The sequence below is a fragment of the Acinonyx jubatus genome, chromosome B1 (assembly GCF_027475565.1).
Source record: "Acinonyx jubatus isolate Ajub_Pintada_27869175 chromosome B1, VMU_Ajub_asm_v1.0, whole genome shotgun sequence".
NCBI lineage: Eukaryota > Metazoa > Chordata > Mammalia > Carnivora > Felidae > Acinonyx > Acinonyx jubatus.
The window spans coordinates 4700069-4724573 of NC_069382.1; positions in this window are offsets into that span (position 1 = coordinate 4700069).

Below are 24505 nucleotides of genomic sequence, written 5' to 3' on the forward strand. Positions count from 1 at the left end.
AAACTAAATATTTGGAAGTATTAGTTACGAATTGAGAATTCTGTCTTCATCCCATTTTCTAATTGGGCATATCCAGAACAGGAATGATAACCACAATTCCTTATAATTCTGCCTCCACTCCTAAGTCATGGATATTGGTATGAGTTATGTGAATTAGGTATGTGGCGATGAAAATGTGGTGTTACAAACAACCCCATGGTCTTTGTGGCTACAACATGCTTATTTCTCATTCACAAGTGTTTAGCTAAATGCCAAAGTTTTCACTAAATGTGGCTGACCCTCAGTTCAAGTTTGCTCTGTGTGTAAATGAATCACACTATCATACTCTATACAAGTTCACATCTATGACTCAGTGCAGAGGTTCTGCAGGGGTTTAAAGAGATGGCTGTTATTTAACTGCTGAGCAAGCTTTTGGTATATTAAAAAAAAAACAGGAGAAACTTTCAGATACTCAAAACCATTATCATCTGCTATAAATGGAGAGTCTAGCCTTTGGGAAAAGAAAAAATAATTCAGAAGTCAAACAGGCATCAAACGCCCTCCCTCCCTCCCTGCCCTTGACCTTTTAAATGCATATGTGTACTTCGCATCCAGAGAACAGGTTTCTACAATGAACACAGAAACCCTAGTAGAGATAGGGTACTTAATGTGCTATAATCAAATATCTTGTCATTTGTAACTGGAAAAACACACTGCAAGGAATGCTGTTTCCATTATTTGGGGAGGGGGGGACTTCATGTACAGTTCACACACAAAGACAGCAGTCAGTAGGAGACTCTATCCTACTCCAGAGGAAGGCAGCTCTGAGAACAGAGGCTGTTACCCCTGCTCCTGGGAGAAAGATTTGGAGGTTAGACTGCATCTTCTAATACACTTTCTAGCTCAAACAGCAAATTTACCCATAAAAACTGTCTCCAATCTTCAAGGAAAGTTCAGAATTTAGAATTAGAAAATAATTTACATATAATGAACTCCACTATTTTTTTCACCAGATAATTCAATTTGAATCTCAGATTTTTAAGAAAATGTGCCTATATGTCCCATGCAATACTTATACTAAAAAAGTATTTGTGAAACACAGAGAGAAAGCTTCATGATATTGGTCTAGGCAATGGTCTCTAGGATATCTATCACACCAAAAGCACAAGCAATTAACAGCAAAATAGACAAGAAGGACTATACCAAAAACTGGAATTCTTCTGCACCATGAAGGAGACAATCAACAAAATGAAAACACAACCTGCAGAATAGGAAAAACTGTACTGGCAGAACATATATTTGATAAGGAGTTAATATCAATGTGTATGTGGAACTGTTACAACTCAATAGGTAAAAATGACGTAGCCTGTTCAAAAAATGGACAAAGGTCTTGAGTAGACATTTCTCCAAACAAGACACAAGATGGCCGACATACAGAGCTGCTTCACATCACTGATCATCATAGAAATGCAAATCAAAGCCACAGTGAAGAATCCCTTCACACCTCTTAGGACGGTTATTATCGAAAAACCCAAAATAAGTGCTATTGAAGTGGTAGAAGAATTGGAATCCTGTGCACTGTTAGGGGGAACGTAAAATGGTACAGCTCCAGTGGAAACCAGTATGGAGATTCCTCAAAAAAAACTAAAAATGAAACAACTAAATGAGCCAGCAACTTCACTGCCGGCTACACATTAAAAAAAAAATTAAAATTAGGATCTCATAGAGGTCTCCGTACTCCATATTCACCACAGAATCATCCATAATAGGCAAAATAGAGAGGGGCACCCGGGTGGCTCTGTTGGTTCAGTGGCTGACTTGGGCTCAGGTCACAATCTCACGGGGTTCTTCGTGGGTTTGAGCCCCGCATCAGGCTCTATGCTGACAGCTCAGAGCCTGGAGCCTGGTTCGGATTCTGTGTCTCCCCCTCTCTCTCTGCCCCTCCCCTGCTCGCTCGCTCTCTCTCTATCTCTCTCAAAAATAAACAAAAAATGTTAAAAAAAAATTAAGCAATAAGATAGAGAAACGAGCTAAAGGTCTATCAACAGGATAGATAAATGGATAAATAAAAGGTATATACACACAGTAGAATATTATTCAGCCTTAAAAAGACGGAAACTCGTTTACAACGACACGGATGGACGTGGAAGACATTATGCTGAGTGAAATAAGCCAGTCACAGAAAGACTGATACTACACAATTTCCCTCACATGAGCTATCTAGAAGAGTTGAATTCATACAACCAGAGTGGGATGGTGGCTTCCAGGGGCTGGAGAAGATGGGGAAGGGGAGTTGCTGTTAACCAGCGTGAAGTTTCACTTATGACAGATGAGCACACTTGTACTTTACAGTATGGTACCTCCAGCTAATAAATGTTGAATACCAATCGTTAATTTAAATACTTTAATATTTATTTCATAAATATTTACTTATGAATATTAAATATTTATCAAGAGAGGAGACCTTATGTTAAGTATTCTTACCACAATAAACAAGAAATAAAGTAGGCTGAAAAACTGTGCTTACTTTGTCATTAGCTACATAGCCAAAAATAAACCAACCCAAACTACATTAAAATATAACGGAAATAAAGTCACCAACCTGTTCCCTGTGATGCAGTTAGGTGAAGAGAATTTAGGAATTCCTTTTTAAGAACTTTTTTCTATGCTTTGATATATTCCCATTATTGACAATAAGCATTTATTACTTTTAGGATTCATCAAAATATTTATGAATAAAAGCAGGTTGAAAGAAAGGCTTTTGTGAAATCACAAATGATCAAGTGTTGTAGACCCTTCTTAGTTATATTAATAAAAAGTAAACATTCAGAAATAGTGTTTGTGCTTTCCCCGAGATTCCTCTATTTTACCTGGCACCTCCTGAGGCTGGACCCCAGGAGTAAGCCAGGGTCACCTGACTTCTAAGTTCTGCAATGTCTTCCCAGTGCTCTCAATATTTCATCTTGACCCCTTTCCCTAGTTTCTCTTCCTCTGCTTTCTTTTCGAGAAATGGCTCCTCCCATTCTGTCCCACTCTCTGTTCTCTTTGCTTCCTTTTACTACAGCCTGTTTGGAGATAGCTTCCTTTCCCAAGTTACAACTGATGCTGGGAGTACTGAGGACTGTGTGGCTAGCACTCAGAGCGTAATGCTTCAGTTCCTTGGCATGTCATCGCAGGAACTTTAAGGTGAGTCTCTCAATTCCCTTTGAGCCGCACCCCCCCAACATGCACACAAAAATCCTAACTGTGCTGTATTTGTTCCACACCTGGCTTTAGGCAGCGTCTCTGGAATACTCTGAGTCACAGAATAAGAACACATAACAAGCACTCAACTGAAGCCAATAGGAAATATTTATTGAGCACTAACTTACCATATACTGAATTAACTAACCAGTGACAAAAAGGAAAGAAAATATAATTTTGTTTGGGTATGTCACAATTAATCCTCCTTTTCTGTTCACACAATTGAAACACTGATTTCTTTCTACACTAATAAAGATATTGTTCACATGTCTTTGGCTCATATTTTAATCTAGATGACCTTTTCATATGCTCTTGCTGGGAATAGCTTTGGTGAGATTAACCCTGAATTGCATCCCTATTTCCAAGAGAATTCATTTACTGAGTATTTACTGTGTGTGCTGGAAGTATACACTAGAGACAATATCATGAATAAGACAGAATTGGCCACTGCCTCAGGTTTTATAATTTTAGTATTTCTGGACTGTTATGGGTTTTTTTTTAGATTTATTTATTTTTGAGAGACAGAGAGAGACAGAGCATGAGCAGAGAAGGGGCAGAGAGAGAGAGGGAGACACAGAATCCAAAGCAGGCTCCAGGCTCCGAGCTGTCAGCACAGAGCCCGACTCAGGGCTCGAACCCACAAACCGTGAGGTCATGACCTGAGCCAAAGTTGGACGCTCAACCCACTGAGCCACCCAGGCGCCCCTGGACTGTTATGTTTTTGAAATAAGCCCTTAAAAACACATTTATAAAATTACCAAACATATACCTAGGATAACATGGGCAATTAATAATTTCAGAATCCCATAGAAATTCTACCTGAAGATCAAACCTAGGAAAAATCTTCTAATCATGGGATAAATTTCCGAAAAATCACTAAATTATTATACTTCAATTTCAAATGTTAATTAATCAAATGGTTTTAAAAGCACCTTTTGCCATTTAGAGTCAAAACTGAAGATTAATAATTATCTGAGTTTCATATTGATGCAGTTTTTTTTTAATTTTCTACAAAAATATCAATCTCAAATTTTTCACATCTTTTTCATCTGGAATTAAAAATCTCTGTAGTACTCTTATGTGGATCCTGAGAAACTTAACAGAAGACCACGGGGGAGGGGAAGGGGAAATAAAAACGTTAGAGAGGGAGGGAGGCAAACCATAAGAGACTCTGAAAGACTGAGAATAAACTGAGGGTTGATGGGGGGAGGGAGGGAGGGGAAAATGGGTGATGGGCATTGAGGAGGGCACCTGTTGGGATGAGCACTGGCTGTTGTATGGAAACCAGTTTGACAATGAATTTCTTATAAAAAAATATCTGTAGTAAAGACAAAAGAATGGCCATCTTTCCTGTCTCTCTCCCTCTCTGTCTCTCTCTCTCTCACGCACACACACGCATCTACATACAAAATTTCTATTTATCATAATTGTAATATGGAGCCAGTTAGGCTAATTTTCTACCAAAGTCAACTATAAAATTAATCATTTTGTTTCAAATGCTCTGGTTCAAAGTGTTTATTAAACTAATATTTAATATTAATGATATTAATCTATTAATAATTTACTTTCTGCTGACCTCCCCAAGCCACATGCGGAATCTGTGAGCTCACTCGGGGATCTTTGTAGAACTTTTCACTTCCTGTTGACTCATCTTCATTATATTTATCCCAAAGAAGTGACTGCGTCCGCGTGTCACCTCCATTCAAAGGCAGCAGAAATGAATGGGCTGGTCCCGAAAAACAGCCCTTAGGAGAGAGGTGTGCTGCGGTCCACTGTGCGAGGTGGCACTGGCTTCCCCTTCACAAATACAGCACAGTACAGCCTTGGATCGTGAGCAACTCGTCTGGCAAGGCTTCCGCAAGATGAGCAAACATTTCTAATAAATTTTAACTTGACAGACAAGCAGTGTCTTGCAATTCGAGTCTTACCTGCTGCCGAACGTGATCACCACTGAGCCAATGGCTCCTTCTCGCTCTCTCTCTCTCTCTCTCTCTCTCTGAGGGACTGTGGGTGATCGTCTCCCATACTCGGATGCTCGGTCTCAAGCTGCAGTGTTTGTAGAAATCATTAGTTTTTCAGAACGTTGGAAGGTGCCCACAACGGGCACTCGTGTATTTTCTGTCACTTCCAAGCACCCGTGGACAGTCCTTTGCTTTTCCATTCAAGAGGGAGCTTAGGAATGCTCTGTTTCATTCTAGGTCAGGCGCCTGCAGGTATAGACCCTTTCCTCTGCTGCCTTATTGCTGGTTCCATTAAACACAGTATATGACGAGAGTTTATTAACACTGGTCTGTAGTCAACATCCATGAGAGTGTATACAATGGCCCCCATGCAGAAAAAGATCCCATGGAGCCAGTAGACAGCAGTGATTCTGTTAGTGAGAGTGCAAGTCATCCTACCCAATGACCCTCCTCTCTCTGGCCTCCCTCATACCAGCCACGAAGGTTTCCAAAGGGAAGTGCAGGTTCATTTGTTTATTTCTCTTTGTATTTTGTACTTTCTTTATTATTTTGTATTATATTACTGTCTTGTAATCATTTTTATACAAGTAATTTTGGGTTGTGGAACAAATTGTCTGAGTTACCATTATTATGGGGAGTTTCACTTTGATTTACAAGGGCTTTGGATTACAAGCACGTTTCCAGAACGAATTATGCTCGCAAACCAAGGTTTTCCTGTATTTCCTCCGGACTCTGGCTCATCAACAGGAAGCACCTAGGAGCTGCCTGTACAGCTTGAGCATCCTACCTCGTGATTACGTCCTACAGTGATTAGACCCACAAAATACATTTTTAAAATATGAAGATGTTGATGTGAATGGGGCATTAAAAATGTAATTATGGCGAAATGGCCAGAAGTAGACAAATGAGAAAAATAGAAAAGTCAGTGTGTTTTATCTTTGCATACCCAGCACCTAGTCAGAGCTTACAAAATTTAATTTTTTTTCAATAAATAAAAATAAGCTTATAAAAGAAATAAATTATTTTAGAAAGAAGATAATATTTAACAACCAATTATTATGCAAAAGTTGTTTTACATATTTCATCTGAAATTTTTGCTTAAAACATAACAGCAATCATTTTTGAAATTTAAATGCTAGGCAAACCGAGCCTCAAAGCACAGACAGACAGGCACACACACATATACAATTTTTTTTAATTGAAAAAAATAGAAGATGATGACATAGACTTTTCAACCAGATTTTTCTGGTATGGGAGAATACATCCTTTCCCCTATACTACACTATTTACATCACTATACAGACAAAGAGATTATTAAAATTTAGTAATTTTTTAACTTTAAAAACATCTTTGCATTTTTGATGCTATCCTTCATAATCTGTAAACTGCAAAAGTGTCAACTTGTCAAGAAAACAAGAAGTTATGCATTTATCCAATATTTGGAGTGCTTACCCCTGGGTTATACGTACCCCTGGACTCATGCATCCCTACAGTAGCGACCCTATATCACTCCATTTGAATTTCAAATTTCTAAATCACTGCCAATTAACGTATACATGGCAGGGCTGAATCATTTCAAGTTGCAGAAGGTAAGAAGACCATGAGATCTACAAACAAAAATCATAAAAGGCCAAATTCTACTGTTGTTGATTTCTAAGCACTGAGAGATACAACTGCCTCGTGGCCCACACAAGTTTGCAGGTCTACTGTGGCAGCAAGAGAAAAAGCCATGAGCTCAGGTGACTCTTCAGCAATCGCCTTAAATCTTTATCTTTTTAAAATAATCTCTGCACCCAACGTGGGGCTCGAACTCACAACCCCAAGATCAAGAGTTGCACGCTCCACCAACTGTGCCAGTCAGAAGCCTTTCTTAAATTTTTATCTTAACACTTCTATCATGATTGCAATCAGAATTTCATCACGAACCTAATAATTTCCTCTCTGTGCACCATAGTCTAAGGCTTAACAAGTCAAAAGAAATGACAGAATGCCGTGGACGCCTGGGTGGCTCAGTTGGTTAAGCATCCAACTTTGGCTCAGGTCATGATCTCACGGTTCGTGGGTTCAAGCCCTGCATTGGGCTCTGTGCTGATAGCTCAGAGCCTGGAGCCTGCTTCAGATTCTGTGTCTCCCTCTCTCTCTGCCGCCCCCCACCCCCATCATGCTCTATCTCTCTCACAAAAATAAATAAACATTAAAAAAAAAAAAAAGAAATGACAGAATGCCTGGAAGGATTTGCAAGATAAAAATATCAGGGCTGGTTTTAAGCAAAAATCAACATAATGCAGTATGGAAGGGTTTTGTCTCCCGATTAGAAAAGACCATCCAAATTCAACATTTTGAGGAGATTTGGGAGAAACAGGGACTGAACTATTAAATCATACAAGGGGTGGCTGTACAGAAGAAAGCTCAGTTGCTTAAACCCAGAACCTGAGTCACCGTGCAGTTCTGTAACACTGGTCAAGCTACTTCCTGGTGTTAATTTCCTATTTGGAAAGTGGAAGATTGATTTAGGTGACCTGAAAAACCTCTAGCAACACTGGATGTTTCATATTTAATATAAGGTCAAGAAGTGTCAGAAAAGCAAAGTTAGAATGTGTAATGGCCACACAAATGTCAGAATCTTTATAGTTAAACAGATACTTTGGAATGCTAATTTGTCTCACTGACAATTTAGAAATTTTGGTTGGAAAAACTAAGAAAGAGAGATTACAATAAGGACACAGTGTGCTTCCCTTCAGATATGCAGAACAGAGGAAAGCCTAGATGAATTTAGTATAGCTTCAAGAGAGAACTTCAATTTAAATTGTTATTAACAAAATAAATGCATTTGACAGTGAAACACTGTTGCCCAAAGTGCTACCCATATGTAATCATACCAGAAGTGATACTAGAGACCAACTGATTGTAAAGCAACTGGACACAATTCAAGATTAAAAAAAAATAATAATAAATAAAAATAAATACATAAATAATGTAGCAATTAGAGAGGGTTTGCACGCACCCACCTGGATGGGCGAATTTACTGTGCAAGCTACTCAAACATTTGAGCAGCTAGAACAAGAATTATACTGAGCTGAGCAACATTAAATATTTGGTCATGGAGCTCACTGAAATTTATACACAATTACCAACCTTCAAGGAAACCAACTCTAATTGGAGAGATAAGATACGAGTGTTAAAGTAAAAAATAATAAAAGTAAATAATAGTAAAGATGTCATGGGACATTTTGGTATTGATTTCCTGAGCCACATGCTAAGTGCTTATACTGCCTTTTGGAGAGCGGTCACGTGGCCCACATGCTGCAGACACCGGTGGAGGCCTCAGGAAGCGGACAATCGGTACTCTGTCCCGGTCCCCTTGTTGGGTCCTGGTGTGTTGCACTCGAGGCAGCCAGCCACCAAGTGTTTGCAGGACACTCAGCTCAGACTTGCTGGACCCCACCTGCCTGTATACAAGGAGAGCTGGGAGGGCTCCCCCTGCTGGCTTCTACCAATGATTCCCAGATGCAGAGGCATCACATTCTCTTTTCCTTCCTAATGACTTGAATAAGTGCAAGGTATCTCCTAGGTTGTCAGGAGTTCTCTCCAGCATTAAGCCAAGTTTCTGTGGACTGGGCGCAACGTTGTATCCTTGTTTGGCTGTCTCTGCTTCCCTGGCCCACTTGCTCACATCCCTCGTGTTTTCTCCTAGGAAATCTTCCTAATGATTCCCTTTCACAAGAAATTTTCTTTTAGGGTTTCCTTCTGGGGACCCTACTACGACACCTTCTAAATATCCACTGTTTTAAGGGGAGACACACAGGAGAGAACATGCAGCACTAAGAACCATAATTTACTGCTACTATTAGCTGGACGTGGCCATGTGACAAGGTTCCAGAAAATGAAAGGTAAGAGGGACCCTGGTGGATCCTTGAGGGAACGTTCTGCTTTCCCGATGTAAAGGTTGTCCCTTTCTCCCTAAAGCATCCTTCTTTTTCCTGACCCGTGTATCTGCAGGAGGCTCGACGCCAAGCAGCCAAGAGGTAATCATCAAGACCAAAGGGACCCATAGACGAGCACAGAGCAGAAGGCGAGAGGAACACAGCCCAGCGCTCAGTGCCACCAAGGATCCTGGAGGACCATCGCCTCCTGTCTAGACAGCCTACCTGCAGACACAAATAAGGCAAGCTAACACAAATACAACTCTTTTTAAAATCTGCAGACTGTTCTATTTCCATGTCAGTGAATACAATCTCTCAGTGACCCTGTGCCGATGGACACAGAGGACTCCACGACACCTGTTGGTTTTTTCAATAAATGAAAATGATTTTTTCGATTTTTTCAATGGACTAACAAAGACCCACCTCCACTGATGTGGGCTGGGATGGGACCACGCTGAAGTAACCTCAGGAAATCTGCTTGGGGCTGCAGCCTGGCTTGGTTTCCAGGCCCCTCTTGAACAACTGCCCCTGAATTAGCAACAGGCATTTTCACCACCTCTGAAAACCCTCAAAGTCAACCAAAATCAGAATGACTAGAAGCGAATCTCAGCTCGACACCTTACTAGGTAACTGATCTTGAGCAACGGTGCTGTGTTTCATCAACTCCAAATGGTACAGAATATCACCTCCACAAAGGTTGGGTGTATGGATTAAATGTAAAGAACTTAGTCTGTGTCAGGCACAGGGTGTTAATTTTAGAAGAAATTAAGTTCATTAATTTGAATTTACTTCAATTCAGGATTCTGATTAGAGCAAGAAGAGAGGCTTTTCAGATGTAATGAGATTCTATCTCAAGGGAGATTTTAAACCTATAAGATGTCAGAAAATTCAACATGTATTAATGTTTATATACTGATACTTTGGGGTCGTTCAAAGCCTTACATCAAATGGTAAATATTCCAATGAAAATCAATGTTTTAAAGTTTGAGAGAGAGAGAATCCCAAGCAGGCTCTGCGCTGTCAGCACAGAACCTGACATGGGGGTTGATCCCACAAACTGTGAGATCATGACCTAAGCAGGATGCTTAACTGACAGAGCCACCTAGGCGCCCCAAAAAGCAATATTTAAAAGACATGCACAGACTTCCAGCTGACAGTATGGTCCTGGCCACGGAAGGAGAAACTTCCGATTCACCAGGAGATCAGCAATGCTATGCGGGTTGGGCATCTCAGTCGTGAACAATGCATACCTGCAGATTGCTATCAGGAGGATATTTTAAGCCTCCACGTAGGCAATCCGTTGCTATTTGTCTGTGGCAATACTCTTGCTTATCTTGGCCCAAAGGTAAAATTGCTTCGTCACCACTTATCTCTTCCATAGGTCCATTTAGTCCTTCACGAGAGAGAGGGGGAATATTTCTGCAACCCAGATGTTGGTACTGGCCCCAGGGACTAGGAGATTCCTAAACACAGCTCTTGGGGCTTTCATCGTGCAGATTTCCAACAAGTCAATGGCTCTGAAATCTTCCCCTGGACGCTCGACACTAAATGTTGGGGCTAAATTATGAAAACAAAAGGGCTTTCTTAGTTACACGTTTCAATAGCTACCCCTAACGTGCTTGGGGTTCTTGGAGATGGAAGGAGACTCATCTCCGGGGAAGAGATTTACAAATTTTGACCTATGGAACCATGGCAGATGATTGTGAGGGATCGTATTTAGGAAGATCTATGCCCATCCTGCTCCCAACTCCCCAAGGGTGAGGTTCTTAAAAGACACATCTTCCTCCTGAAATAGGGTCACAGTGATGAAACACCAGAGGGCCAGGTGTGAGCCTCTATTCATCAGGTTCATTACCCAAACTTGCTGATTGCAAGTCATCAGCAGACAGGTGATTTACAGAAAAAGCAGAGATATGATTAACATGATAATGCACAGAAATTTCCCATGCAGCTCCTTGCCTGGCCTATAGTATCAGCTCCATAAAAGCTAAGTAGCAAGATTATGCACGGAGTCCTAATATGTTACTAATATTAAACAGAGTAAAACAAAACAAAACAAAAAAAAAAACGAAACAAGGCAAACAATAAAAGAAACACACCTGAATTAAGCAAAGATGAAGGGAGGCAGGGGAAAGATTTGACAAAGGAAAGCTGTAAGGAGGAATGAGTTATAAAAACTTACAGTCCTAGGGCGGCTTCCTTTCCTGCAGAGACAGGCGCCCTCTGAAGCATGGGGTCCCTCTTCTCTGCGGCTGGAGGTGGAGGCAGGGTCCCGAGGGGGTCTGCGTTCAGGGACTTCCTTTTATACCCGTGGACTCTCCAGCAACCTTCCCCAGGTCCCCGAGCCATTGATGAAGAAGTATGTCAGCACCAACAGTAGGTCATCGACCTGAGCAGCAGTCACCCGGTTTCTGCAGTCCGGGCAGTGGTTTGTCAGGTACTGGACTCCCTTCTGGGGAACCAAAGACGAGCTCCCTGGAAGGCCCCTCCTGCTTGACACGGAAGCTTCCCAAGTCTGCACTGCAGCCCCTGACCTTTACTATAGGTGTCAGGTCCGCAGGTTAATTTGCCCCTTACTCCCCACTTCTGCTTTCTTGAAGATAGAAGTTAGGATCATGGCAACGCCTCTCTCACGGGGTGGCCATGAGTATTAAAAACGGTGGTTTAGGCCGAGCACCTAGCAGGAGGACTGTCCCACGGTAAGCCCTCCACCAACGCTGGCCAGATGTACCCCACTTGCTTACGTAGACGGCTTTGGAGAGAGAATGCAGGCAGGGGAGAAATGGATGCAGCTGTTACGGATGGGGCAGGGAAGGTCGGTACTAGAGTGAGCTTTCCCACCGGGAAACAGGCCTTGTGGCCAGCTGTGCCCCATCGGCAAGGGAACGCCACCAAATCACAGAAAATGATGGGGCCTCATGAGCACGCGTGGCTGGAGGTAAGGGAAATGGATGCACGGAGCACGAGGCACCTGAGGTTTGCCGGTTGAATCTGGCCTCCGGAGACGGCAGGAACCCAGGCAACATTTAATACTGCAGATATCGCCGTCACATGTTAGGAATGTGCTTTCCACTCGGGGACCCAGTGCGTGTAGTATTTCTGCACATTTCTTTTTCTGGTACGTAATCACTTTGCCTTGTAACTTACTTTTATACACTCAAGTTAAAATGGATTCCAAGGACACTACATATTGCCAGTAACAGTCCTGTGGAACTGTTTTATGGGACAATAACCTGGCATCCTGGTGGTGAAAGCCAGCCATCAATCTCACAGTTAATTCGCTGGGGAGGTGTATTATTTCTTCATAAAACATTGCTAGGGTATTATTATGAATAAAAGCTAGGTAAAGCTTTTTGGTATTTCAATTGTTACTTAACAAATATATATATAGATATATATAGATATATATACACACACACACATATATATAAAGGATATCTGCTACCCTGTCAAACATATATTATATATATATATATTTATATATATTATGTATATATAATATATATATTTCCCCTCTAGTGGGTTTAAAATACTGAAGCCCCAAATAAACCTGTAGTTTATGCCTCCAGCAAAGGTAATTAAGTTGTAAATGCTGATCTTGCTAATGCTGATGAGTGGTTTACTAGAAATAAATTGCACTTAACTGCATTTAGAAAGCAATCCACACAGTCAGAAATGACTGGCAAATTAGCACCAGTCAAAGCTATCAGCATACAGTAAGGATGGCAAGTAAAAAAAAGAAAAAAAAAGCCCTTGTCGAATTCATGCATGTGTATAAGAAAATATCAAATCTGAACCCCTCAAGTGGTACAATGAGTCTAAGAGACCATTTCCTTCATGCCCCTGCTTCCCTATAAACCATGCAATTTTATGAGCTCTCTTGGCAATGCAGTCTGGTGGCTCAGAGTCTTGATAAAAGAATGTTCTTTTTTAATGTGTAATCTAAATCCCCTCTCCTGTAATATAAGCCCATCTCTGATTTGCAGTCTCTCAGCAGAAATGAACTTGAGCTCTTCACCTCCAATCCCGTGTGGCTTCCTGCCGCCTTCCAAACACTCAATTCCTTATGAATAATATAGAACCATGGAGCATATGCCAAAAGAGGTAAAGCGTAGGTGACGGAAACGTCAACAGAGAGCTTTTATTTTATTCTATTCTTTGCTTCGATGCCTTCGAGTTTTAACTAGTATTGCTTATTTTTTGAAATAATATCCTTTTGACATAACATCTGGAATGTCACAGATATGGTTTGGCTTTATTTTGATGCTTATTAAGATCTAGGTTTTTTTTTTTCTTAATTTTTCAGATGCTACACCTTAAGAACATGGCTGGAACATGTGCAAATGTACTGACAGGCATGTCATTTTCTGTCGATGTAAATAGGACACCTGCCCCTGTGTGTGTGTGAAGAGGGAGAGAGGGCCAAGCAAAAGAAAAAAAAAGGCTGAGGAATCTCCATCTTCCTGTGAAGTACTGGATTATATTTTCAGATGTACACTTAGCATGTCTGAAATTAATTGCAGTGAATTACTATATTTATTTTGCAGCATTCAGATGCAACATGTAACTATTAAAAATTAATCAATCCTTTTTATTTATTCAAATCTAGATCCTGGTGAAGTTAAACTTATCAGTGATCTATTTCTCTCTGCCATGCACTCATAGTCTGTAGAAATGCATGCAGTATCTCCTATGAATGTCATGCTGCTCGGTGACTTCCGTTTCAATACAATTCTCTAGGGGTAGCTGGTGGCTCAGCTGGTTAAGCATCCGACTCCTGGTTCCTGAGTTTGAGCCCTGCATCAGGCCCTGTGCTGACATTGTGGAGCCTTCTTAGGATTCTCTCTCTCCCTCTCTCTGCTTCACCCCTGCTCATGTGCACACACACACACTCTCAAAATACATAAATAAACTTAAATTTTAAAAAATGCATAGAATTCTCTAGACTAGTATCACCTACTAGTACTCATTCTTAGGATCACATGACTTCTGAAACTTTGTTGCTATTTCTTGTGTGTGGGGGGGTATGTTTACCGGTTTTTTAGGGGTATAAATCACAAACCATAAAATTTGCACACTGTAAGTGTACAATTTCAGTGATTTTTAGGGTATTTGCAGAGTTGTCGGGCCACTGTTACAATCTAACTTTACAACATTTCCATCACTTTAAAGATACCTGTTTTATACAGTTGGTAGTCTGTTTAACATTGTTTGCGTTGTGTCATGACTTCTTTTTAAAACTGTTTCATCCAAGGGAAAATCGGAAGCTGTCCAACACATTAATTCAGCCTGTGTGATACTGAATATATTTTCTTACAAAAACAAAGCAATTTTCACATCAATAAAAGTGCCACATGAAGCATATGTATGTGTCTTGGGTCGTGCGGACAGCCGTAACAAAATACCATCGGCTGGGTGGTTTATAAACAGCAGAATTCTTTTCGCTCCAAGTCTTGGAGGCTGAAAGTCTGAAATCGAGGTGCCAGGATGACTGGATTCTGGTGAGGTCTTTGCCTGTCATTGCGGACTTATCGTATCCTCGCATGGCAGAGAAGGCTGGAAGTTTGTGAGGTCTTTTTATATGAGAGCACTAATCCCAATCATGAGGGTCCCATTCTTGAGGTCATCTAATCACTTCCTGAAGGACCCCTCCCAGTACCATCACCTTGGGGGTTAACATTTCTGTGTAGAAATTTTCAGGGAGACACAGACACACAGACCATAGCTGTATATTTTGATAACAAAACCAAAAAACAAATGCTCATTATTTCAAATATACTTCAAATAAAAAAGATTGGACGCAGATTGTGACCACGGAGAGATCAATGACATGGGAGAATGTTCAGTTAGACTGTGGTCCTAATCTATAAATTTCTCTGCTCCATCTTGAAAATGGGATCTAGCTGGCCAGGTTTTCAGGTCCCCAACCCTGCTTTGTTAGTGACCCCAAAGTCACACTTACATGTATACTTTTCACAAGAAAGCCTCTGATGCTAACCTCCATGGGAACAGAGACAGCCCTATTAACCCACTTGAGGACATTACAAATTCTAAAGCGACTTACTATGTTCCTGCGTTAATGGTACATACTCTCTAGTCTAGGGCTATGTAACTTAGATGGTGTTACAGCTCGTACTTTAAACTAAAAAAGGCAATAAATATTACATAGTTTAAGTTGTTTCTCTGGATGAAATTAGGTAAAATTAAATATAAATGATGAGATCAAGCATCTTTAAATCATACCCCAGTTATTTTTCTATATATACTTAATTAAGTTCAAGCTAGGAAAACTAGGTTGTAATCTTTACTGGAAAAGTTCATATATATATATATATATATATATATATATATATATATAATCTGCATTAGTGAAGAATATGGACTCAAGAAATCTACAAAAAGGAAGTCAGAGAAGTAAGCATGATGAGTGTGTTCCTAGAACTATCTAGGGTCAAATGTGCTAGCGATTTTGTGTGGCAGATATACAAATGCCTTTATTAAGAAGATTTGGGGTTTTTTAAACTTTATTTTTGGGGGGGGTTGGGTGGGGAGGAGAAGAAGAGAGAAAGAGAAAGGAAATCCCAAGTAGGCTCAATGCTGTCAGCAAAGAATCCAACATGGGGCTTAGTCTCATGAACCATGAGATCATGACCTGAGCTGAAATCAAGAGTCAGATGCTTAACCGACTGAGCCACCCAGGCACCCCTATTAAAGAGAGTTCTCATGTAGAATGCTTTGATGTCATTGGCCAATAGGATCATACCACTAGTACTCTGATATGATTTTGTGGTCACCAACCAATCTTTTTCATAACTTTTATCATTTACTTGGTATCTATAAAGAGAGACAATATGCCCATTGGTGAATAGAAGTTGACATTTGATAGTTATCATTTTCAGTATCAATTAAGGAACAATATTCACATATTAGTACAAAAGTTTATTTGGTTATGCCAAATCAAACTCAATAACCAGATGATTTGGGAGATCATGAATAATTAAATCTCTAAATCTAAATGCTAAAGAGTAGTCTTTGGGAAGTCCCGAAATTATCAAGAAAATTCCTTGGAATATGGTTATCATATTATGATAATGCCACCTGAGGCGATCTGTTGAGGTAACACTGCTCTGCACTCACCAATTTCAACTTTCTTTCATTTCAAAGTTCAATCTTAAAGTGGAGTGCTCATCCATGCAGAGGAATATATTCCTCTCTTATGTGAGCATGGGAGCTTAAGGGACTCCGTTTCCAAATCCTCTCCTCCCCAACTTTGTCTTTCCTAACCTGAGCTCTCAGTTTGAAGTTCTTCTTCCAACATCCAATCTCCCATTCCCATTTCCACTTTCCAAAGGTATGCATGCGTCTCACTTACCTGAAAACTTATTATGGTTCCTTGCCTAGAGTGGAATAATACACAGGGAAACCAAAGAGGGAAACCTTTCAGAAATCATTGTTCCTAAGGGAGACCCCATTGAGAGCAAAACAAAGAGAGATTCATGTAAAACATAGAAATGGAAAGTGGTTGAGTATGGTACTGGCACAAAAATAGACACACAGATCAATGGAACAGAATAAAGAGCCCAGAAAAAAAAACATGATTATATGGTCAATTAATCTTCAACAAAGGAGGCAAGAATATGCAATGAGAAAAATACCATCTCTTCAACAGATTCTGTTGGGAAACTGGACAGCAATGTGCAAAAAAATGAAACGGGACCACTTTCTTACACCACACACAAAAATAAACTCCAAATGAATTAAGGGCCTAAACGTGAGACCTGAAACCATAAAAATCCTAGAAGAGAACACAGGCAGTTATTTTTCTGACTTTAGCTGCAGCCACATTTTTCTTGATATGTCTCCTGAGGCAACGGAAACAAAAGCAAAAATAAACTATTGGGACTACATCAAAATAAAAAGCTCCTGCACAGCAAAGGAGGCAATCAACAAAACTAAAAGGCAAACTACAGAATGGGAGAAGATATTTGCAAATGATATATCCCAAAAAGGGTAGTATCCAAAATATATAAATAATTACACAACCTAACACATGCGTGGACATGCACGCGCGCACACACACACACACACAAAACAAATAATATAATTAAAAATGGGCAGAAAACATGAACAGACATTTATCCAAAGAAAACAAACAGATGGCCAACACACACATGAAAAGATGCTCAACATCAACCATCATCATGGAAACACAAATCAAAACCACAATGAGATGTCACCTCACACTTGTCAGAATGGTTCAAATCAAAAACCCAAGAAACAAGTGTTGGTGAGGATGTGGGGAAAAAAGAAACCCTCATATTCCATTGGTGGGAGTGCAAACTGGTGCAGCAACTATGGAAAACAGTATGGGGTTCCTCAAAATAATGACAAATAGGACTACCATATGATCCAGTAATCCAACTACTGGGTATTTACCCAAAGAATATGAAAACACCAATTCAAAAGGATATACACACTCTTACGCTTATTGCAGCATTACTTACAGTAGCCAATTATGGAAGCCGCTCAAGTTTCCATTGATAGACAAATGGGTAAAGAAGATACACACACACACACACACACACACACACACACAATGGAATATGACACAACCGGCAAAAAGAATGGAATCTTGCTATTTGCAATGACATGGATAGACCTAGAGAGTATAATGCTAAATACTAAATGAAATAAGTCAGGGAGAGAAAGACAAATACCATATGATTTCACTCATATGTTGAATTTAAGAAACAAAACGTACAAAGGGAAAATCAAGACAAACCAAGAAACAGACTCTTAACTATAGAGAACAAACTGATGGTTACCAGAGGGGAGAACAAACTGATGGTTACCAGAGGTTACTGAAGTAGGTGAAGTCCCCTTCACCTTAAAAGCAGACTTATGATGAGCACTGTGTAATATACAGAATTGTTGAACCTTTATATTGTATACCTGAAACTAATATAACACCATATGTTAACTATACTAAAATTAAAATTGAAAGAAAATAAATGGAAAGTGGTTTATTTTATGTAGGCAATGGGGGCTTGGATTTCTTGCAACGACTCATTCATTGACTCATTCAACAAATATCTGTGTCTACTATGACACAGATTCTCCATTGTAGGCATGATAGATTCCTCCTTTCCTCCCTCTCTCTGTCCCTACTGTCCGTCCTTCCTTCCTTCCTTCCTTCCTTCCTTCCTTCCTTCCTTCCTTTCTTCCTTCCTTCCTTCCCTCCTTCCTTCCTATGTTTAGACCCATGGTTTCTGATCTCTCAGTAAATATATTTCATTTCCTTGAAGGGAAGTCTGAATTGTGAGTGCCTCACAACCAAGTCAAACACATTTCTATTTCATAAGCATCTGATTTTAGGAAGCATAGGGTTTTTGCCACAAGGCTGTGCTCCATTAAAAAAGTATATTTTAGTTATCATTGCAAAAACAAATAATTCCATTTTCATTGCTAAACTTTTTAACTTAATTTATGATAGTACTTAGAATGTTTTTTACACTCAAAAGAATGAACTACAAAAGCATTACCTTATTCAGTGAATTGAATGAAAAAGAGGAAAATTATTGGAATTAATGGATACAAAACTGACATCACTTAACTGTGAAGTTATTCTTCTAATGGAGTCAACATATTAGCATCTGTGACTTTAATACTTTTTGTATATGCACAGGAAAACATCAACTCCAAAATGAGGAACATTAATTTAGAACAATCTTTTGATCTAAATGAAATATGCTTTCCAGAGTACTGGGCAAACATATTTTATGCAGCTGCATAGGCCATATAATCTTTTGGGCACAGACTTCTTAAAATAATTACCAACCTCTAAAGGTGGAATAGAAAATGGAATCTTATTAAAGGCACACCAAATTATTCTCTTGCAGCTATTAATACATACATCATTAAACACTGAGAAATCCTGAGAAAATTCTAAACCTGGCTGTGTACTAGGACAATGGTTATAAACCAAGTGATATGGCCAACATAGGTAAAAACTTTATATCGCTTTACCATGTTATCATGGCGCTATGTGTTTGATGTTTTTCTTAAGTCAGATTATATTATTGCCAGAAAAGAACTCTCATTTGGATGACAACTCTCACAGTTAGACCAACTTTGTCAATTAAATTACCATATTAACTCACGTGTAAGGTGTACTTTCTCTTTTAAAAAAAAAATTAATGTTTATTTATTTTTGAGAAAGAGAGACAGAGCGTGAGCAGGGAAGGAGCAGAGAGAGAGGGAGACACAGAACCCAAAACAGCTCCAGGCTCTGAGCTGTCAGCACAGAGCCTGATGTGGGGCTTGAACTCAAGAACTGCGAGATCATGACCTGAAGTCAGACACTTAACCGACTGAGCCACCCAGGCACCCTACTTTCTCTTCTTTCCCAGTTTCTCTGATATCTATATTGTGTCTTACTAACTGCTCAGGTAGACAGCAATAGTTGTCAGTGGGCTAGAGGTGGGAACTCACTTGCTATCCCTGTATTATGACTGGAAAAGTACATGATGGAGCCAACAATTTAGTATCATTTTAGGAAGGGCTATAATAATTGGATTGTCTAGATTTGCTCCATTGACACTCTCTGGGAAAAATCAAGTCCACGCAAGCATCAGCTAACCACTCAGGAGGAATCTTGGAGTTGACTATAGAGCACTCTTAAGAAATTCCACCTCACTATGAATGCTTTGAATATAGCAAAGGATGATACACCATGAAAAAGAAAGAAGGAGATGGCCCTCAGTGGAAGGATAATTGGATTTGTGTTGAGACGGTTGCACAGGGAATGTGGAAACTTACAAACAGTAAGTGTTCATATCACTCATATTTTCTTTTTGATAAACACCTGAGAAATAGATAATATATAGGTAATTTTAAGAGATCTCTCTCAAAAAAAGAACGTAAAGATTGAGATGAAAAGAAGTGATGGCATCATTATTTTTCTTTCGTCTTGACATATAAACATGTGTCTCCTCTTATCCTTATGGTAATATGTCAAATTTACTTTAAATCCTCACTAGTAAGTGTGGAATCTGAATGTAGTGCTCCAATGAGAGCAACTTGCAAACTTTTATTTGCAGTGCCTCATAAGGCCCCAGAAACATAAGTTGTCACTTACTAATAGTTCTTAAACTAAAAGGAAGACACACTCAGGACGAAGCAAGACATGTAAACCAGAGTTTGTATGAATTCCCATTTCTGTTTATAATACTTTGCTTTTTTGTGTATTCATGTTTTTCTTCTACATTTTTCCTCCTCCCGTCTTTTGTTTCTTCCCTTCCTTCGTCCCTACTTTCTATAAGTTTGTAATTTATCCTATAAGGCAATGTATAGGAAGTGGGCAACTTAAATTTCTGGAGAATCTACTGAAGTAATAATATGACAGTGTTTCCTACACGGCACCAGCATGGCAGGACCTGTCCTTCCTAGGCTTTCCCTGAAGGGATAAAGGAAACTCCAGCCTGGCCATCCATGTCAACCAATGAGGTTGTAAAGGCAACTCAGACTCTGTTGCCCACTCTTTCACACTGGGAACAGCTCCCAGAATTAACTGTTGGATGTCGAACATCTTTAAACTCATACAATTTTATATGTGTATAACAATCTAATACATTTTCAGTGCTGATAAGTTTCAGTCATAAATCTACTAATTGGAATATGTTTGAATTTAAAAAGGGAAGAAAACGCAGGGTGCCTGGATGGCTCAGTCGGTTAAGCAACTGACTCTTGATTTAGCTCAGGTCACAAACTCACAGTTTGTGAGATCAGGCTCCAAGTTGGGCTCTACGTCGATAGTGCAGAGCCTGCTTGGTTGGGATTCTCTCTCTCCCTTTCTCTTTCTGCCCTTCCCCTGAGCTCTCTCCCTCTAAATAGATAAATGTTAAAAAACACAACCAGATAAAAAGGGAAGGAACTGATTTCCTTGCCTCCTGCTCCTAATCAGATATGAACCAACGGTGGCCATTTTAAATCAAGGCGTAGCCTTTAACCCCATAAGTGGGTAACCCCCAAGTAAATCCATCCGACTTCAGATAGACTTGCTGGTGTGTGAGAGAATAAAGTTGAACATGTTGAAGACTTGCATAAAATGGGCTGTTTGGTTGTTCAGAGTAAAACCATTCTGAGCTGCTGCTACATAGAAATATAACATCAACCCTGTTTCTGATGATCTGCATGGACAAGTATGACAAAGTCTATGAGGTGTAATTCTAGGAGGAGCAGATTTGTTCAGAGGAAACACTTTGACAGGAAAATTACCACAAGAGAAATAAAGAGTTCTTAAAAAGTGAGAACCCTTACTGGAAATGGCCAAGGGAAAGTGGAGCTAAATGGCTGTAATTAGCTCTTCAGAAAACATCCTCCGTGTCTTCTTACTCCCTGACCTCCTCTTGCCCCCATGTTCTTGTCATTTCTCCTAATTCTTTATTCACTGGGTTTGCCTTCTTAATATTCAAACGCTCACCCAGGCTTTCTTTCTCCTTTCTTTTCAGAGTATAATTACTTTGCGAAATTTACTGCATTTTGAATATACACAAATGGATATTTATAACTGTGCCAGATTTCTCCCATTTTCCCTTCACATTGTCCTATCCCCAGGACCTTTCTGGGATTCATAGTCAGGGCCTCTGACCCCTTGGCTTCTAGCTGTATTCCACCAAGTGGAAGCCCTATTAAGAGATCGGGCAGAGGAAGGACATTTAAGACAGGCTGCTTATTCTGCTAGTTCCTTCCATGCGATGTTGCTTTCGTCCCTTGACTCAAAGACACGGTACTTCTCATAGAAGCTCCCTTCCTTGTCTCTATGCTTCCAGATTTCACCTGCTGATCTTTCCCTCTTGTCCTTCAGGGATGGTAAGAACTTAGCTACCACCAGGCTAAATCTGCGCTATGTCTCATGGAGAATCCATGCCCATGTCATTCTAGAGAGTTCACTCACAAACACTCCCGGTCTGAGAGATCTCTATCTCGGTATCAAGAAATCATTGATAAAATGAACCCCCTTCTATAAAAGATACAAAATGTACCTTTAAAACCCCACCCCAGCCCTCCTCCTCCCTCGCTTACCAGAGGAATTGTATATACCATACATCATGTATCCTTTATACTGTTGATGAACATCTGGATTGTTTCCATCATTTTCCTGCTACACATTTTCCAGCTATGACTCTGCTAACACAGGTTCTCTAAGCTAGTGTCTCTCTAAGCTAAGATGGGGACATCTTCAATTTTACCAGACAGTGACAGGTTTTTTCCCAGTAACAAAGCCATTTTTTAAAAAATCATCTGAAGGACATAACAATCCAAGAATCCTACCTCTTTGCCAATACCTGATACTGTCCAACTTTTGAATTTTTACACATTTCGTCCATGTTTTTATTGCAGATTTAATTGGCAGTTCCCTTGATAACTAATTAGGTTGCAGATTGTTTCATATGATATTTCTTCACGTCTCCTGCGTATTTTTTTCTAGTGAATTGTTGACATTCTCATTGATTTGTAAGGCTTTTCTTTTTAATGTCCTGGATATAAATCCCTTTGTAAATCATGTTTGACGGTCTCCTCTTATGCAACTTTACTTTTTCCTCTCTTTATGGAAGGTTTTGATGAAGCTAAGTTCTTAATTTTAATGTAGTTGAATTTAGATCTCTTGTTCATTCATGGTTTGGAATCTTTATATCTGACTTAAATATATATATTTCCAATCATAACATAGTCTATTTTGTATTATAAAATTTTATAATTTTGCCTTTAACCTTGAGAATTTTAAATGACCCCACTGTAACTGCTATTTGTGTTGTGTAGGAGGAATCCAATGCCTGTCATTTTCTTTCTAAATGAATCATTTTTTGTGACGAGATAATTTACTGAATAAAGCTTTCTCTCTTCACTGCTGGGCAAAATAAGCCATCGTCCATCCAGGTCACCTATATTCATGGTCTATTTGGGGGTTATCTTTTGGTTTCACTGCTCTGTTTTTCTATTCCTGCAACACAGCCATGCAGTTATAAAAATATTTTTTATTAGAAGTCTTGATATGTGGTAAGATAAGTCCCCTCAACATGATCCTAGTGACTTATCTATTCTTGGAACTTCAAGCAACCATGTAAATTTTAAGGTCAGCATGGGTAGTTACACACACACACACACACACACACACACACACACACACACACTATTGCTGTTTTAATTGGAATTTTATTAAATCTAAAAGCTAATATGGGAAGAACTGTTATCTATATTAATTTCCTAGAGCAGCCATAACAAAACACCACAAACGGGGTGGCTTAAAACAATGGAAATGTATTCCACTAACAGTTCTGGAGGCCGGAAGTCTGCAATCAGAGTGCCAGCAGGTCCATGATCCCTCTGACCTGACGTCTCTAGAGCAGGATCTTCTCTGCCTCATCCAAGCTTCAGTTAATTGCCACCAATCTTTGGTGATCCCTGGCTTGTAGATGCCAACTTTTTTTTTTCATATGCTTATTTGCCACCTGCATGTCGTCTTTGTTAAGGTCTTTGGTCCATTTTCAACTGGGTTGTATTTTTATTGTAGAGTTTCAAGAATTCTTTGCCTATTTTGAGTAGCAGTCCTTTATCGGATCTGTCTTTTACAAATATTTTCTCCCATTCTGTGGTTTGCGTTCTCATTCTCTTGATATTGTCTTTTGTGTAGCAGGAATCTTTAATTTTAATGAAGCCCAGCTTATTAGTTATTTCTTTCATGGCATGATGTGATCCATTTTGAGTTAAATTATGTGAAGCCTTCAAGCTTCAAGGTCGTTGTCCTCTTCTCTTCATCCTCCTCCTCCTCCTCTTCGTCCTCCCCTTCCCTCCTTCCTTCTTCCTTCTCCTTCTTCTCCTTTTTTTTTTTTTTTTTTTTTTGCATGTGGATGCACTGTTGTTTCAACACCATTTGTTGAAGACAAACTTTGCTCCATTGTGGACTATACTTATGGAGGTCTATTTCTGGGCTATATATTCTGTTTCACTGATCTATTTGCCTGTTCTTTTACCAATAACTGCTTGTCTTGACTACTGTAGCCTTATAGTAAGTCCTGACATCAAGTAGTGTTGGTCCTCTGACTTTGCTCTCCTTCAATATTATGTTGCCTATTCTGGGTCTTTTCTTATCAGTTTTTGTCATTGTTTTGTTGTTACTGTTTCAGCACAGTAAAGGCATCATTTTCAACATAATTATAACATAATTACATTACTGAACACATAATTTTCATGAAAATATAATTACTACTGAAAAGCCATTTATCCGTTTTTCTTTACAGAAATTGTCCATTGTTCATGTTTTCAGTCTTCTCTGCTGGGATTCTTAAGATTTACTACTATGTGCCTACATATGGAACTTCTTTCCCTTCACCTATGTTG